The sequence below is a fragment of the Molothrus aeneus genome, chromosome 5, assembly GCF_037042795.1.
Source record: "Molothrus aeneus isolate 106 chromosome 5, BPBGC_Maene_1.0, whole genome shotgun sequence".
Taxonomy (NCBI): Eukaryota; Metazoa; Chordata; class Aves; order Passeriformes; family Icteridae; genus Molothrus; species Molothrus aeneus.
The window spans coordinates 31,204,214-31,223,967 of record NC_089650.1 but is presented as its reverse complement, the minus strand read 5'-3'; the positions used below and the strand labels follow the sequence as shown (position 1 = coordinate 31,223,967).

At 37.5% G+C, this 19,754-nt stretch overlaps 1 protein-coding gene across 1 annotated transcript in view; it reads right to left on the bottom strand.

Moving 5' to 3' along the window:
- PAWR (pro-apoptotic WT1 regulator) overlaps nt 1-19,754 on the bottom strand; it is a 70,927-nt gene that overhangs the window by 35,046 nt on the left and 16,127 nt on the right. The gene's annotated exons all lie outside the window — the stretch shown is intronic.

Sequence of the window (19,754 nt, the reverse complement as noted above, 5' to 3'; positions counted from 1 at the left end):
ATAAAATAATCAGTATTACTGCCTCTGTCCTAGCTCAAAGCCATGTTAAGGCCAGCTTTGGGCTAAGTCAGCTATGTTAGAAGACCAACTTAAAGCAGACAAAGCTAAAAAAACCCCAAAACCTCTGACTATGACATCACAAACTGTTTGCTGGCACTCTACATCAGAACAAGAGATGTGTGAAACCTTGTTACTGAAACACAGGGAAATAACCAGTTTAAGAGACCAAAAAGCTTCTAGATTGATGTACAGTACCTTGAGAAACAGAGAACAGGACTAGCAGATAACAAAGATGAATGTCAAATTATTTCCGTTGACATTTCTAATGCAGTAAAAACTAAATCAGTATTCTGAGGCTCAGGTACTGACAATCTCTGTCATCACCTTACACAAAGGACACCAAACTAGTCAAAAATATATAATGAGAGTGTTGGAATACAGTATCTTTAAAAATAAAGCCAGTGTTATTTGCTAGCTGAAAATAGCACTAGTATATCAAAAACTAACTCCAGCTCCTCCAAAGCAAACGCCCTGGTGATACATGTGCTAGAAAACTGGCAAACCAGAAAGGGATATGTTTCCACAAGTGAACCTGAATAAAAGCCATTTCAACTCTCCACAGCAGTGCTCATGACAGCAACACTAATGCAATTTCACTGGTCTACTTCTAACAAACCTTTCAATGTAACTCATGCAGACCTGCTCCTACCACTAAGGCACACTTAGAAGGTTACTATGGCTAAATCATTACACATTCAAAAACCCTTTCAATGAGTCTTTTCTAATAAAATAACTACAAATATTTAACATAATTCTTTAGGGTCCATTTGTAACAAAGCATTTAAAAAACACTGCCATGGTACATTCTAGGAAATTATATTTAAATCAACATCCTCTACTTTTCATAAACTGTAAAACTTAAAAATTTGATGACATAAACTTATGACCTAATTTATCCCATTATCATATTAAGCCATTATGAATTGACACAATAACAAATAGTAAGGCCCTACTGCAACAAGAAATGGAGTCATCTTTGCTTCTTACAAAGCCAGCCTTGTTCAGAAAGAACTAGGAGGTACACAGAAGTTATCATGTAAATTTTAACTACTGTCACGCAGATGAAGAATGATACTGTGTTAGAAAAACAGAAACATTTTCAGATTGGCCTTCCGTCTCCAAGTTGTCATGACAGAGAATGGAAACAACTTTGCATTTTCAAGGGAAAACGTTCTTTAAGGAGAAAAATGAAGGTGAAATATCAATATTGTAAGAAGAAAGTCTGAGTAGTGACTGAGTAGATAAGTGTACCTTTCTCCAGAAATTCTCTCCTTCAGATACATGCTTCTCAGAAGATTTCCAAAGACAATGAGTGCTCAATAGAAATATTTTTCTCTGAATACAATTACATCTGTAATGAAGAATGTTCTTCTCTCTTTTAATATAAGGTTACCTGCTATTAACTATTCTTTTAGCATTTTTGAACAGGAACAAAATCTGGTATGAAAGTTCTAGCCACATAATTTTAAACTAAACATTTTCAGTTGGGATTTGCCAGCAATGTCCATTCCCACCCTCTCCTTTCTTCTCAGGAAGGTCCAAGATCACCAAATTCTGCAAGTCAGTACCATTGACAGGTATTCAACCACCCCAAATAATCCATACTTCCAAGGTTAAAGGCCTTCTTCCCAAGCATGGAACAGTTGGTTAAACAGTTTATGTAAATCTAATTCTGTTTTAAAGGCTATGGGGGCTTGCTCCCCGCTCCAGTTCCCTTCACTGCAGCAGGTGTCCCACCAGCTGAGGCCAGCACAAGTTTGAGTGGTGAGAACCACAGAAGCACCAGGTTTTTTATGACTTGTAAGAGGTGAGGTGGACGAGTCAGGAGCACAGGTTGGCAGTCACCATCCATGGCTGACACAGCACATTTGGCCAGGGCTGCCAATGCCTTCCTGCCCTAAAGCAGATTCGTAGTCACTGTCAGAGGCCATGGTTTCCCAAACACAAAGGTTGTGCTCCCCTTCCAAACGTGCAGACACACCAACTCACATAATGTTTACAAAATGCAGGCTGAGCACAAACCAACATGCTAACAACTACATCATTTAAACCTTTTACTGCCTTTTAGGAAGTTATTAAGTTTTGCTTCAATAACCATTAGCCTTAGAAAGGAAATCCACTTGTTTTGACTCATGATGAAATAAGCTCTCTTATTGAAAATATCCCGCTTATGCACTTCATCTTCAGTTATTAACTGCTAGTATTATTGTCATTTATGTTCTTAGCTAATTTTTAGAGGAATAAAAATCAATAAAACCACATTTTGCTTTGTGGGTGAGGGTTGATGCACTATTACTGAAAAAATTTAAAATGTTTAAAGTGTTGTTAGACACTTGAAAAATTGGGTTTTTTTCAAACTGCCCTGCAGCTGAAACTGCCTCAGCCCACAAGACATTTCAATTAGCTGGATTACTGTGTTGTTCACGTTGCAGGCTCTCTCAAATACTGCACTTTGCTGTAAAGACTAGTTTCACATCATTGAAAAAGACGTAAGTACAGCAATTACTTTCTCTGTCAGCACAGCAGAGAAATGGACTTGTAACCACTGAGGTGTAATTCTGACCCATTATATAATTCTCTCTGTCCATTCCCTTTCCTCTGCTTTTTTATTTTGCCACTAGGCACATACCATTTCAGATTCTTATTTTCCATTAAAATCATCTGAGTTTTGTATAGCAGATATTCAATGTGACATTCCCACATCTGATCTTAATATAAGGAATCCACAGAAATTTTTTAGGTTTTCTAGGATTTCAGTAGATGTTTGAAGCTGTAGTATAAACATTTTTGTAAACCTCTAGTATGGAAAATACAAGCAGACTAAGATGCTTTCAAAAGAATCAGACTGAGGAAAGAAACTGCCACAAAGATATCTCCACATTCCAGCACACCACCACCTCCAGTTTAAGGAGACACTGTACAAAGAACATTTCTAATGATTCACTGGTTTGCCCCTTATAAATATTTGTGCATTGCTAAGAACAAGCAAAAGTTGGGGAAGGGCTGTCTTTTCCCTGGAAAGAAGCAATATTCCTATCCTGTGCAGATCAGTTTATGAGTATGCACAAGCTGCTCTCGCCACAAGAAACCACACTGAGTCAAAATGTCCCCGTTCCCAATCCCTTTCCTGCACTAACCTGCTTCTGCCTTACAGCACATAACTGAGGGCTCCCAGCTCATTTCATGAAAGGTCAGTCAGGTTCCTTTCAGCAGTTTTAATTAGCTCAATTGATTTTTGCCTGGACTAGATACAAGCCCATTCAAAATACTTATTTCACAGAACTCCAGGAATGGTTGTGCTACATCAGCTTTTTGCAAATGATGAGCACTTGAGATAATACCATATTTAACCAGTACAGCAAGATGTGCAGGCAGATATGTACTCTCAGTTAAAACTCATGTTCAGCTTCATATTGGGCAATAAACAGAAACTCTACATCACAAGCACCATCGGTTATCTCGATGGGCTCTCCTAGCTTAACCATGGTAGTAATGTCAGAGAGGAAACAAATCGAGGCATCTTCCCATTTCCCTGAAACAACCACAGACAATCTAAAAAAGCAATTTTAAAAAATCAATTTTACCATAAGGATATTTCCCATGCTGAGAAAAAGTTCAAAGTGCACTATCACAACTTCACCTCAAGACACTGTAAAACTGCAAAGGTTCCTATTAAATGTAAGTATTTTCTAAAAGCTTCAACAGTAGAAATACAAGACAGGATATAAGAATTGCTTTTAACTCTGAAAAAACTTATCCAGGCATTTAACTACTGCAACATACATTTTGGAATTCAACATTATCTTTCCCTTGGCTGACCAAGGAAAAACCTGGAAAATTATCTGTGAATAAAAGACAACTATCTTACACCTATCTTACACATGATTTTTCTATAATCACTCTTCTTACTGCAACATTGAGAACCAAATGCTTCCTTGCTTTACCACCCACAACTTTGGTATCAGCTAAATACCACCTCCCTATCTCTTTGCATAGTATCAAATGCTTCTGTCAGCTCCTCCCATCAAAACCAAGCAAAAATCCCAAACTTCTATGATTTAAGATCACGTATCTCTTCCCCTCTGAAACACTAATACTAACCATATTTATAACACACTTTTATTACACTGTCCAGACAGCACCCTAAATATTTAAGTAAGACACATTTAGAGTAATAAAATCTTTTTATTGGAATGACAGTATAACTGGAAAAATTCTGCAAGCCTTTCATCACATTTCACTTGCTGAAGTGCTTTTCTTTACAAGTTGAAAACCATTCCTACAGAAGTGAAACAAATAACGTTAATCCTAGGAACTGTCTAAAACCTAGATGCAGTTGTATCAATTACGCAGCTAAAGATTTTATTTTTTTAAGACTTCAATTCTTCAATTCTCACGTTAAGCGAGCCCAGAAAAGGATACTGAACTGCAACACCTTATCCACACGATTTTTGTGCACTTCTAAAAGTCTACATCTGTAACTGGAGCAGTCCAATATCAACCATTAGTATAATCACAAGCATGGATTTTTAACATAGAAGAGTAGCAAAGGCAGGAATCTTTGGTATCTGAGATCAAAAGAGACCCTAGGACAAGAATGGGTCAGTGCCCAGCAGGTGGGCCAGAGCACAGCTGACTGCAGCCACAGGATTCGCTCATCCTTGACCATGTTGCCAACAAAGCAATCCTAAAAGACGAGCATCACATAGATCAGTCAAATGTACGTCCTGCTCTACAAAATTCACAGCATTCCTGATTATAAGTCACATTTACATTTTTTAACTCTATCCTTTTCTCACCCATAACAAGAATTTATAAGTACCTACTTTGTACATTCAATTATATTCCAGAGCAAATACAATTTAAAGTCTCAAAATCCTCTTAGAAATGTTTCAGGTAAAAAACCCAGCATATTTGTCTGCATTAAGAGCAAAATAACAAAGTATTTTGAATTCTTTTAAAGCTTTATGTAAAACATCAACTGCATCAACACCAGAATGTCAATTATCCCTCATTATAATAACAAAAAGCAGCAATGTTTGCAGTTTGTTATTCATCAAAAAACACTGTTTGGTCACCAGTGTTTTCAAACATACCACAAGAATGAGTTCAAAAGTCAAATGTTTAACTTAAACTAATCACCCAAAAATCCTTTATCACAAGGCTTGTCAAGAATGATTGGTGGTTATGCTTAATTTAACTACTTAGTACATGATAAGAAAGTCACAGAGTAAAATTCCAGGGATACAAGAAAACTTGTCTTGCAAAAGACAAGCTATTGAGCATTATTAAAATCTTTCTAGAAAATAGAGAGACAATAAAAATTATGGATTGACAAACATCAGAATTAAGCACCAAACTATTTAACTGAACTCATGGTTAGCATTTTAGAGCCCTTCTGACTGATCAGCACCTAAGAACAGAAGAATCAAGCAGCAACGACTGAGGACCCCTATGCAATGACATCCAACTGTTTACACCTGTTCCACAGGGAAATTATTATGTGAATAGAATTATGACTCATCCAGAAGAAATCCCAATCCCATGCTCTTAAAAAGAAAGCATGAATTAACATCAAATAAAGGGTGTAAGAACAAAGCAGCCAAACCCTCCTAATGCTGCTGGTATGATCTGTCTTTCAGAAGTATAGGGTCCCTACATAGCACATCTCTGTGAGCCAAGAGTGAAAATAAACATCCTTCTCATTCAAATTTTGCACACTGCTCCTTACTTCTATTTTGACAGTAACATGTCTTTTCCCTCCTCTGCTGATGGTGGACATCTGGTAAAGAGTTAATAAAAACTACTTTGTCTGCACAGAAATTACTAATAGTGTTGAACATATGAATCTAAAAGTTACAGAAATGGTCCCAAAAAATCACACACACACAGAGAAGTGGAGTCAGTCACCAAACCAGTCTCATTAACCTCCTAATAAACATTCTGAAATGATGCATCCTATCTGAAACAAAGATGGCAAACCAGTGGTTGAGCAGAAGAAATCTGGTAAAGCAAAGTTTGCCTGGTTCAGCCAGGGGGGAAAAAAGAGATCTGTTAAAAATATTTGCACTGTTCACAAAGAAATATCTATTAGTTTGCATCATGCCAAAGATGCTAGGAAACAACAGTCACAGACTGCAAGAGCAGAAAAGAGAACTCTTCCTGGATGTATAGAAAAAAAACCGATCATTTAGACGCTTGATGCTCGCCTATGCTACTTTTTCTATTAAACTGGCTCCTGCATTAGGTATGATTTTGGGAGATGTTGGTATTAGAGTGCATGTAAGCAATGGCTGAACAAAAGCCACTCAAGCAACAGATAATGGAGTAAAAATGTCTGTAACCACCATCACTTTGACTTTCACTGCCATGTATGTCTTAGGAAACAGAAACAGTGCTCCAAATGAGAGAAAGACTTATTGTCATGTAGCAAAAGACCATACAGATTGAGCACCCTTCTCTTTAAAGCCACAGAAACAGGGAGAGAAAAAAAATCTTGGAGAAGATTAGCAAGCTATTTTCAAAACAGAATTATTCCTTTTAATGTGACCATGTAACACAGAAGAATGTTCTTGCCCCCAGTACATCTATGGTGCTTCTGAGGAGAAATAGAGATGAGGTCAGTACTGGAAGAATGTTCTAAAAGGAGACCAAACAGGTTAATCAGTGGAACTGTATTTCTAACTATCCTATCCCCTAAAGCATGCAGTTTGTAGCCATTTACACTGTCTGAATATCAAGTTGCATTTAATTATTTTTTTTTAATGCAGTGACTTCATAGGCTTCTGCTCTCCTGCCTAATGGGCTAGTTGTCATTTCTCTTATTCTACTCACTGAATCTCATTCATTGTTTACATACAGTGGGTGTGGGATTGGTCAAACTAAACAAAGGCAAAAAGGCTGATGAAAAACAACTGAACACAGGCAAGCCAGGACAGCAGACTCAAAACCCATCCCAAAGGGAAAAAGAAAACTTTGGCACAATACTTTTTTGAGAGTTGCACTACACTTCTCATTTAGGAGTGAGATCTTCTCAAACCACAGAAAAACTGATTAAAAAAAATCAGTCAGATTTTCTGCACTTCCAGGTGCTTCTTTTGAGTCCTAATACAAGTAAGTGTACTAACTAGAGATAGACTCTACATTCAGCTGTGGGGCAGAAAAGGAAAAGTAGTACTGAAAAAGGAATTCAAATAGGATAGGCACTTATCTGGATGAAAAAAAAAAAGTTTGAATTTTATTTCCAAGGCAATAAACAAGACTTTTGATGGACTCAGCACTGTTATCAGGAATAGACGGCACTGATCAAAACTGTGCAGGCAGAAAAAGCACATCTGTGGTACTGAAGCCTCCATAGGACAGACATAACCAAGTAAGATGAAAAAAGTTTAAAGTTGTTGCTCAAGTCAATATTTTAACTATTTCCGGGGAGAACACCTTATATCTACAGATTTATCCTAGTGACAATTCTGTGAAGCGGTTTCCCAACCTAGAATTCCAAAATCACTCTTTAGCTCTGTATTTGTAGGGAAGTCCTCTTCCTCAGGAGCATTACCAACACTTTTTTTATAAATATATCAATGTCCAAGTATCTTGATAAAATTCAGTCCAGGTTCTCATAGTGCAATCTTACATGTTAACAGCCCAGGAGTCTTCTGTTACCTCCACTTGTATCCTTGCTTCTTATGGAAACTGCTCAAAAATGCCAGCTCTTTTGTGCCCGTATCTTTCTGAAGTCACTAGTGCTGGTGGGTGCGTGCATGTTGTGTTCCAGACAGTAATTAATACTTAGTAAGAGATTCTTTAAGACATGAATGTTGCACAAGTGTGAGGGGGCTAACTGAAGTTTGCTACAAGAGAAATATGCAGATTAGTTGCCAGAGTAATTCAAGGACTAGACAAAACAGGCAGTTACCCTTCCACCTAAGCAGCCAGCACTGCACACAGCCCTGAGCCAGCTCAGCAGGTGTTCGACTCTTCCCATTCAAAAGCTCTGGGAGGAACTAAAGGAACTATGGTATTGACTTGGGAGTGAGGAGGAGAAAGCGTGGGAGACAGAAAGAGCTGTGGGAAAGGCTCACAGAAAGAACATGTAGCTGATGCCTGGTGAGAGGGAGCTACTCAAGTAAACAGATATTACAGCAGCAAAAATAGCCAAGCAAGCAAAGGACACATCTGTTTCAATTGGTCTGAGAAGCAAAACTACACAAGGTACTTGTTTTTTGTGGTCTTTCTGTCACTGTGAGAATGGGCTGCCTAATTTTCCCTGCAACGTGCATCCAAAAATTTTCATATTTTGATTACCAGGTCTAAAACAGAGTTGGACACACTACACTTCCAGTAGGTAAGAAAAACTAGGATTTCAGGGTGACAACACGCAAATAGACAAGACTTTGCCGCTAAAGAGTATTTCATGTGCACGCTAAACAGTACCAGAAATTCAAGTATATTAATACAAAAGTAGCATTTGAATATGATGACCTCAGAGCAGAGAACAACATGCATAGACAGAAAACCAAACCCATCCAGGTGTGAGGAAATCATAGTACAGGATCATAATGGGAGGAATGAGTCACGTCACACAGTTGGTCCAAAACAACTTCACTCACTGGAACCTTACACTACTGTCACTCATTCCATAAAAGAGCAATGCTATTTCTACAGGAAATCAAACCAGAACAAAGCATGAATAAATAAAACACAGAAAATGCTGGATAAATAAAAGCTTACATTCACCAGTTCAGAATTTATACAAAAAAGGCAATTTTCTGTTACTGTTATTTTAATTGTTGAGTGACTGATAGAATTTTGGGGGTTTTTTTAGCTATAGAGTTACTTGCATACAATATAGTGTACGTGTTGGCCAGGTCTTCAGACATGAATTATTTGTGTGTCACCCCATCTAGACACAGACAACAGCTCAAGCAAGGAGCCTGAGATGAGACATCTCAAGCAAATCATTAAGATTTCAGCTTATAAAGCATTTAATATCTTGATTCATAACATCAACTGTCCCATGCATTTCTTAACTTCAAAATAGGAATATTGGGTAAAGTTCTCTCTTCTGAAATACTCAGAAATCTACCCATTACTGGTGACTGGGAAACTTTGCTACAAGGCGACACAGATTTGCTCTGTGCTCCAGACCAAGGCACTGGCAAAGGTCTCCCTTGCTGAGGCACAGAACAGAAGGGCTAAACCCCTTCCCCCCTTTCTATCGAGTGTAATGAAAGCGTGAGGTTAAGGTTAAGATAGATGCAAAATTAACATGCATCATGTTTGCCATGGTAACTGTTCACATGTGTTGTTTTCTGTAGACCAAACTGTGGTAAACAAAAGGTAATTCAAGCTTTACCATTCCTCAGTGAAAGAAAGGTAAACAATTACAGGCAGCCTGTAGGTACCACAGGGTAGAAGCATTCATTCCGTTGCCATGGAGCAGCCCTGAGCCACTGCTGTGTCCAGCCCAACAGCCTGTCACTCTGACCAAAGAGGACAAGGAGAGGAACTCACATGAGTTGATAACACTGGAAATGGAATTCCACTCAATTTGTCTCATATAATTACCTATCACAGCCAAATGAGAGTTAAAATCAGACTTTTGTCCCTTGATTTAAAGAATCTTAATGACAAAAAACCCCTTTCAAATATAAACTGATGCTACAGGAGGGATCTTAACAGGAGGACACACACACACACAAAAACAACAAAATAAATCCCCCCCAGCTACTGCTGCACTCTTAGTCCAATCCAAACCAGAGAAAAGGAAGTAAAGAAGTATCTGAGGAGGAGTCAGGAATGAGGATTGTGCTGTTCACGTTATTAAAACATTTTTCAGACTACAAGCTAAAGCCTGTAATAACGACGCTTGGAAAACAGAAGGCTGAGTGAGCATCTGAGGGTGAAAAGGAATGTTTTTACAGGCGCAGTTAGTAAATACCACTGGCTCCTGCAGACATTCTTCCTTAAATGGAAATTAACATTGCTTTAGGTTAGAAAAGAATCTCTTGATACAATAGATGTGATAGGGTAGTTATTAACCTTTTAGCACCTGCACTAAATGAAACAAAAATTAGCAGAAGGATTTATATATACAGTTTTCTATTCAGTAAATATTTAAAACTCTTTCCTTTCCCTGCCACATGACTTTTGGCTGTAGATCTGGAAGAGCAAGGAATCCTAAAGTCTCACAAACAATATTAAAATAATGTGGAAACGCAAAGTTTCTCTGCATATCTATGACTAACTGTGTGAGGGCACTAGACAATTTAAAGAAAGGAAACTACTCTAGATACAATCAGAACTGAACCTTCACCCTAAAGTTGAGCCAAACTTTATTTCCACACTGAAATAACTCTGCATTGCTTTGATTTTACTTCTGCTTCCTATTTTTTTTATTTTCATGTCCCCCTGCAACCACTTTGTCCAGCCAAGAAAACAAGACTTCTCCCTCCCCCAAGATTCCTAAGAAATTTAACAACATAATGGGCAAGGGCTGAGGTTCCACAACAGCTAGAATCAGCAAGTGTCCATTTAGATATACTCCAACTCCCTCTTTCCTGCCCCTGCACAAGGGCATCTACCAATCCTCTGCATCTCCTCCATGGACACTGGCAAATCATGTCAGGGTAATTTCCTAGCAGAAAGGTACCTCTATGAAAAGTGAATGGTATTTTGTACACCTTGGTCTACCCAACTACAGGATCAAATGGGTGCCAGGACCACCACAGGCAAGTCAGGTAAAAGCAAGGATCTAAAGCAGTCTGGACATGGAAAAGGATAAAAATCTCACAAAATTAAAATCTCATCAATTCAAACCAGAGAAATATGGGTTCAACAGAAATTCATCTAAAAGCACATACTAACATTAAACATCATTAACTTTTCTGGGATAGAAATAGCGTCACTGATAATACTAAACACCATTTATTTTTAGAGGGAAACAAACTACTAATTCAGACTTCAGAGCTCCAGCACAAGGCTTGGGTGACTTCTTGAATCTGCAGGCTCTATGTGCTACAGAACAGTTTTCCCCTTGTAACCTGCACAGCTGCTACTACTCTAAGCTGGAAAAGGAGGACTACTACAGAGCTGCAGAACTCATCCATCCAACCACTGGAAGTTTCACCACCATGCCACATCACGGCACAGCGCTGTGTTAACATTCCCCAGGTAAAAAGCCCATCAAGAGTCAAACACTGGATTAACACTCTCCTTCTTCTTCTTGGCTCCACATGCAGCAGGGCCATTGCAACTCAAAGAAGACTGCAACACAAATATAAATTAACAGAATGGAGAGACAAGAACAAGCTGGACTTAACCTGTCTTGTCCAACACAAATGGCATGAGGTCAGAAATACCTACAGTCTGGTCAAACAGCCCAGCCTCATCTTCTGTTCTTCCTGATACATGCACTGCCCATCCTTCTGTGCTGGCATGTTTACCTGATCCCACAGTAAATGAATTCAATTAATCCCAAAAATGTAAATCTTCAGAGCTGCCACTTGCCCTTTATTATGACAGGTGCACAAACATAACTGACAGCACAAGGACCTGGCCTAACACCATGTGAAATTTGTAATGAATTACCCCTCTCTTGGCACAATATACAAAAACACATTAAAATATGTATACCTTGTATACATAGCATACCTCACATTAGTGACTTCTCCTGCTAACGTATGCAAGTCATTTTAGGAAAAAATATCCATTAAAACAAGACCGCAAAGGATCATAGCACAGGTACTGCATATGCCCTACACTGCCAGGATTTTAGTATTCTCTTATTTCTGCTTTAAGAAAAATTTTCCACATTTTTGAACAGGGAAGTCCTTTTTATAAGTAGAGCTTTGTACACATACATACTTCTATGCCTTTTTTTAAAGTGTACTTATGACATAGCTTGTAAAGATAAAAAGAAGGTATTGATAATTTAGCTGCAGTAGCATATGCCTGGAATATAAGTGGGGTCTAGGATTTTTCTGGCTCTCTTTATTTCTATAATATGTAGATCTTATTAAATGGAGTTAGGATAATGAAAAGCTCTGACTCTCTTCTGTAGCTCCTTTGCTATTTATGGTTTGTGTTTGAAAACTGTTTCTAAATTGTGGAGAGGGAAGCAAGACACAGGTACATCTATGCAGCAAGCACCTACAAGGGCTTTCACAGTCATTCACTACTGATACAAAAGGTTTTCTCCCAAAATCTCAGCTCACTTTGTAAACAACCAACTGGATTAGTGAAAACAAAAACACACCTTGCAAATAGGATGCAGACTGATTCACTCATGCATTTCATTCAATCTAGTAAGACTTTGTTGCAAGAACAACAAGTACATTACAGAAAAAAAACCCAACAACATGCAAAAAGCCACGTCCAAAAAGGGGCATAGAGCAGCTTGTCTAGAAAAACAATATTTATCACTGGAGATTTTAAAGTACACATCAATGGAAGATAAATATCAGGAATAACACAGGTGTAAGAATGCTGTTGGGACAAGATGACAAACTGGACAGTTCTTCAGGGCTCCCTGCAGCCTAATTTCTAAGAGTTTTCAATAGCAAACTACTTGCAGGAAGAGTTGCAGTGGCAACAGAAACAACAAATAAGGATAACAAAACGTACCAAGAACACATTTATCCTCACCAACCTTCATGCATACATCTCACAGAAACCACCTGCAGCTGCACAGCAAACTGGGAGAAACAAGCATAAGCAGCAGGGCAATTCTGCTCTCACATGTATGGGATTGCAGCATGCTGGCTCTCCAGCAGAAGACATAGGTACATATCAAGAATTCCCCTAAGCACAATATAGTTCAAATCTGAGATGGCAGTGGTCAAAAAAAAAAAAAAAAAAAAAAAGGAAATAAAAAAAGTTGTTCCATATCTGCTTTGCTTTCAAACACATTCCCACTCATCCCTGCCAAGAAAAGATGTTAGGATGTTTCTGGAACGTTTCTCCTGAACAAGGACAACTGCTCTTATGTCACTTCGATTACAGGCTCTTTTTTTTTTAAGCAAAGAATATCAGTTCCCAAATTACACTTTTCCCTTCTTGACCTTAATCCAAATGACTGCACCAGAGTATTAACTTCAATCACTATATCACACCTACTGAAGAAACTAGTTCACTAGTTCATCTACATTCCCTGTTAGCTTAATGAAAATTACTAACTACCTTTCTTACAACCTCTGCCTTCAAGCTATTTACAAGACATACATATGTATACATATGTATATATGTAGTTATACATATGTATATATATAACTACAACAGAGTTATGTGATTGTCTCAATTAAAATACTAGGAAAAAAAGACCTGCTAAATTACACTGCCTGTTCATTAGTCAAGAAAATTAGGTAAAATAGATCTCCCACTAATTTACTTAGAACTGACTCCTATCTAGCTGATCTAGATTTATGAACCTAGAATTGCTTTTGTAATTATAAAATATATCAAATTCTCTGAAAACTTCTCCAGTATTCCAAGGTTTCTTAGAAATCAGTATTACCAGACCAGAGACTACTATGGAAAACTCCTTTGAAAGTTTTCTGGACATGGTAATTTTCAAATGTTTATCCTTAATGGACATGAACCAACTCCCTAGAAAAGCCTTTCTTAATGTGAATACTTACACTGATTTCCACTGGGCAGAAAATAGAAATATTTCTTCAATATGTACTCCTAATGGCAAGTACTAATCAATGTAGCATAATAATACCAATCTAACCAGAAAGATACAACATGATTTACATCATAACTGAATAACTGTTTGAGGAAAAGAATTGCACATTAAAGTCAGATGGGTCCTCCAAATGAAATGTAGCACTTGGCCTTGGCCATGCTACCAGACCTTAGAACCGAAAACATTCATTTAAAGTATCCAAACCTATTGTTTAAAACAACCCCTTATTTCCCACTGTAATGAGCTAACAGCACGCCCTATTAGTAACTCTGCCTTAAGTGAGATAGGCACATAAGAGGCACAGAACCCAATACTAACACCATCACAGCTGATCACTAACCACAACCCCAAGTCTAAAGCAGGATCTTCCCTGGCAGATGAATGAAGGTTCTACTGAGAGCAGGACAGGTCCAAGCCAATCTGCAGTGGCCACAGTTCTCAGTAAGAGATGCTGCTGTGTACTTCCAGAGGAAAAATCTGAAAACTACTGGTTGAGAAGTTTATCTGTGTGTGGAGTCAAGTGTTGGAAACACTGAGGATTTATCTGACTCTGATGGCTTTGATACATAAGTTACTTATAAATTCTTTAAAAAGAGACAAGAATTGTAATTTTTTGTTTTCTTTTTAATCAATCCAATGGTTTGTTTTATTTATTACATTCCTAGAGTGCTTTAATTTGTGGTTTTCTTCATATGCTCACCCTCCAGTGAGCAACACTCCTGGCAAAGCTGCCCATGCTGAACTTTCAATTATTCAACAGCACAGACTAAACATTTACCTCTATTTGCCACAAAGCACATGCACTGCTACAGTCTATTCTTAAAGACAAAAATTTTAATAGAAGTATTTGTAAAGAATGCCTATTTTGAAACGCAGCATTCAATTGCTTGGTGAAACCCTTTGGCAAGGATCTTGTGCATTCCTAGGAGGATTTAAATTAGCTTGCCGCAGAACAAAACCTGGGTTACGGATAGTAACTTGGATACAGTCACACACACACACAAAAGAGAACCTTCTCACTCCTCCTGATCTTTTTCCTTGAAAAACCACAACCATCAACATGCAAAGCCTGTTTTAATAAGATAATGTGAGGGGGTTTCGGGGAAGCAAAAAATACTGATTGCAATATAGTTTATACACCAAGTTAAACCTGTTTGTACTTCTCAAAATTACTAAGGAGTGTAACTTGGCAAAATCCTACAATATCTGAAGCTGCTACTTTTGAACTGATATTTGAAAAGACAATTTTACATTAAAGACCCGAATTGTACATCTCAGTTTGAAATTCAACTGCTGATTTTTTCTAAAATATTATTTGAGACCTACTTGCTTAAAATAATTTCGTAGTTGTTCACTCAAATCTCACGTTTCTGTTCAGCTAATGAGTAGGGCATCAGAATAAAGACAGGCCTTAACATAAAAAAAGAAATTTAAACCAGTCTCATTAAAACAAGGCTTCTCAGCATTCAGTTCCCATCTTCTAGGGAATCTTCATATACATGATAATTAGCTTCCTCAAAGGCTAAGGCTTAAATGTCATTTCTTTGTGTTGTAAATTCTAATTATTCATAGTAAATAAATTAGTGATACTCTTTTATTCCTTAAAGCAATGTAGAAACTTGAAGTAATCGTACAACTGGCAAAAATTAGGAGTTCCCAAAAAGGGAAGTAAAACTTCATTCTTCACATTCCAGTAGACTTAAAAAGGGCTCCATTAACACTAACGGGTAAAGGGCCAGTGACCTAGAACTTTACTTATGGTCCAAAACTATTAATGAACTCTGAAGAATAAGGAGTAATGGGTATTCAAAATCCCAACTCCTGTGATGTAGCAGGAGAATGAATAAGCTGTGCTCTAATTTACTCTGACATGCAGCACATCATGGCTGCAGAAGCAGTATGTTACAACAAACCATCTTTCAGGAGTCACATTCTTGGGAAACAGCCGATTCCTGGGGATTCTCACACGACCTTTAGTTTAATAGCAAAATACTTAAGAAATTAAACTACATTTTTTACATATAAGTCATGAAGAAAGAAAAAAGTATTGAGGGGGGGAAGAACATGCTATTTAGCCTTACTTGAGGAGACAATAAAATCAAATGGACTTTATGACCACTCTAACATTATGATTATTATTGAGCTTTATCCCATCTGTAAATTTTAGATTATGGATGTCACAGTTTTCCACTACTGGAAGACAGAGACAACTTGAATATGTCCCTTGAAAAATTCCCTTGAAAAACTGTCAAATGAAAAGGCATTTAAGCATCTCAATAGTCAGCTCTTGTTCCCTGGGCCATTTTATAGACAAATAAAGCATAATATGAACCAGTATTAAAATGACAAAAGTATTTTGAGCTTTCCTCAGACTTGTTCAGATTTGGGCTCTACAACTAAATCAAGCACTTGATTAGAATTTGGCTTTCTGAATGGAAACTAAGGAAATAAAATACCATTCTTGAAAACACTAAGCTAAGTTACTCACAACCAGTAGTGTCATTCAGCTTTCAAAACCATCCTGCAAAAAAAACCCACCAAGCAAAGCATTCTATTACTAAACATACCTTAAAACTTTTATAAAGAACAAATAATCTTCTCACAATAGTGGAGTAAGTACTTTTTTATCAGCACAAAGGCAGAACTCAGCTTTTATAAAAACAAGCACTATCAGATGATTAAGATATTGGGATAGATTTGAAAAGTTATTACATTTTTCTACTAGTCAGAATAAACACTTAATGCTGTTTTCACATTCAAATTTAAACTATCTGTAACTGGATAACAGATATGTTGTATGTGCATTCCATAATTCATCAAGACTATGAGTCTCCTAGATGGCTCCTGCAAGCATTACCAGAATTCTTTAAAATACTATAAATACGAGAACACATATCTATCCAAATCAGCACTGAGTATTTTTGTTACTAGAAATACTTCTGGTTCCAACTAAAATGCTTCGGTTTAAAGAATGAGGAACAACCTAAAAAATATATCCTACTTAAAATTACTGCATTGGACATATCATTTGTGGATTCATATTGATTTCCTTTTTTGAAAGAACAGTTGAATTAAGGTCCCTAGGTGCCTGAAACATATGGAAAGAAAAGGATCTGAGAAAATGTGAAGTTTTAATAGCTTCTGAGGTAGTTACCTTGAAAAACAGGTAATTCTTTCTTTCTTATTCCTTTATAAAAAGAAACAACCCCCAGTCTCTCTGATATGCGTCTGATGAACAGTAACTCCAGCAAGGAGAACCAACAAAAAGACACTTTTCTCAGATATGTTTCAGCTCACTTACAAGAAAGATTAAGAAAACCAACAAAAATAATAAACAATGCTTTATACTCCCTTTACTCTGATTTAAATATGATTAAAGTACAAAATCAGAGTAATTTCTGAAAACAGCAAATGAAGTAAACAGCAGGAAAAGAAACTAGAGATGGTTTTCAGAGAAAGAACACATGAAGCAGGGCTTGTTCAGCTTGCTAAAGAGGAAGTCAAGGAGCAATTGAAGAGCAAGCTCAAACTATCTGAATGCTGGTTACAAAGAGGATGGGAACCAGGCTGTTCCCAGAAGCAGCAGATGATAAAGCAAAGGGCACAAAATGCCTCAACGGGATACTAGGAACAATATTTCAGTAAGAGAGCAGCAGCACAGCACTGGGTGAGCTTACTCAGAGAGACAGTCGGAGAGACCATCCTTAAAGGTTCTCAAGCCATTTTAAGACAAAGCCAAGGCTGACCTGATCCAAGGTTGCTTAAAGTACTGCTCTGAGACTTCCAAAGGCCTCCTTCAATCAACATTTCTATGCATTTACAGAGCCAGCAGGGCTGCTTGATTTATCTTCCATGTCCTGTCACCCACTTCCCCCCAAAATGGAAATCTCAGAGTCCACTTCCGCTTTTATTTTTCTTACATTTGGGCAACAACGAGATCAATTCTGCTTTTTTGAGATGATTCAGACAAAATGTTCTGTAATTCAAAGGTCTGTGTAAAGAAGCATTCAGGCACAAGTCCAAAGATGCATCTAAAAAAATGTGCAGAAGCAAACAATTTGGAAAAAAAGTCCACACAAACAACTAATCGGATGCATTTGAAAAGTTCTCCTAAAATATGCAAAGGAAAATCTTTTAAAAGCTAAAGCTTATGGTTTTGAAAGAGCCAGCTGATTCTCTATTATTCATTAGGGGAATGAAGAAAGATGGACTGCTTAAAATGCATACATTTTTCTGGGTAGAAATATACTTCTTCCTGTGACATTTGCTAAAGTTACCCACACCCAAAAAGTGAGCTGCCCTATCCAAATGTACCTTCACTGCTTCACTGTTCCAACTCTAACTCTACTGGCTATGTAAACAGATACACAGTAAAGTCACAACTCGTATCACACACTATATGATAAAGACTAGATGTTGAGCAAAGGTGTTCCAAATGCACCAAATCCAATAAAGGTCAGCTTCCAATGGATTTGTGATCTTCTAGTTCACTGAAATCAAATCAAAACTGCCAAGATCAGAAATTTCTCTCCCTTCCATGAATTATTTTCTGCTCCTCTCAGTGCCTTCACTGACACTGCATTTCCTTCAATTGCATATTAGTTGGATTGCTTCTTTTATTGGCCTTTCATTGGAATTTGTAACTTAATTATTATTGAGAGCAGCAACTTTCTCAGATGCAAGGAAAAGAAGAAATGGGACTCATGGATTAAAAGCTGCAAAGGAAAACCAACATAGAGACAAATGTTGGAAAATCAACACAGTCACATGGAGACTGCAAATCCTATTCCATGTGTATTGCTACATGATCTAGTGAGAAGTTAATGGATACACAGGTGTAGCTCTTGACTGCATTATAAAGTACCTTCTCAAGAGGATTCCCTGACCCTCCCCCTTCAATATGAAAGGACTATTTGATGAAAACAAGTAAACTTTCAGCCAGTAACTATAGTAAGCAGTGACTGTATTGACAAAGGCCATGCTGGAAATTGATATTTGAGCAAAATTAGGAACCAAAGACAAAAATAATGAAATTTTCTGACCAATTCATGGCAGCATAAAATAAAATCAGTAGAGTTTGACTTGGAAATTAAGGCTGCCTTCAAATTAAGCTCAAGTGAAAAAAAGCATACCCTTGAGTGAATTTAATTGTATTCAGTTCTCAAAACAAACTACACTTAGTCCTCCTACCAGACATTAACATCTGGAAGTGATGTGCACATTTCTGGTACAGTACTCTAGCAGCAGATACAGCACAGAGATTTCCAGTGTATAAGCTTCACACCTTTTCCTCTTGCTATTTACTGTCAAGAGGAGACAATCAAGGACTTTTTATGGGGACTAAACAGGCAGCTGCCAAATGTCTGAAATGGGTAAGCAGCCAAAACAATTCCTTCTGCCTCATTACAGGCCCATTTAAGTATCTTGTAACAAAAGGCACTAAAGCTTAAAACAAAAATTCACAAGTCTTCACTTAGCTCTGCGGTTCTCTTTCCAAATACTTTAAAATAGTTGAGTGGAAACTGTTCCCTCCCATTATCTTTTGTCCAGGTTTTGCTCCTGTAGCATCGTGACATACCCACAACGAGTAAACTGCTCCAACACAGTAGCAAGTTTAAATGTAACATCACTGTATGGACTGAATTCCTGGCAAGTTCTTCAAGTCCTGGGTCAGTTGATTACATCAGCAGATATCTACTTATATTTCAACAACAACTGACTTGACCATCATCTTCAAGTTCAACATTCCCTAAAAACCAAGGAATTCAATCCAACTGTGTGTAAAACACCCTGACTACTAAATTAAATATTTAGAGTACAGGATTATGGTCTGAACAATAAAAAGAGCCTTCTGGAAATAAATGCCTTTTTAGAAATCCACCTTTCAAGGACAGCTCCATCTTTTGAAGAGGATTGATCTTGAAAGTAAAAAGCACTCATCTATGAACTCATTTAAATTATAAGCAGCAAATGCATTTAAGCAGAAAATAAGCACAGTCTTGCAAAG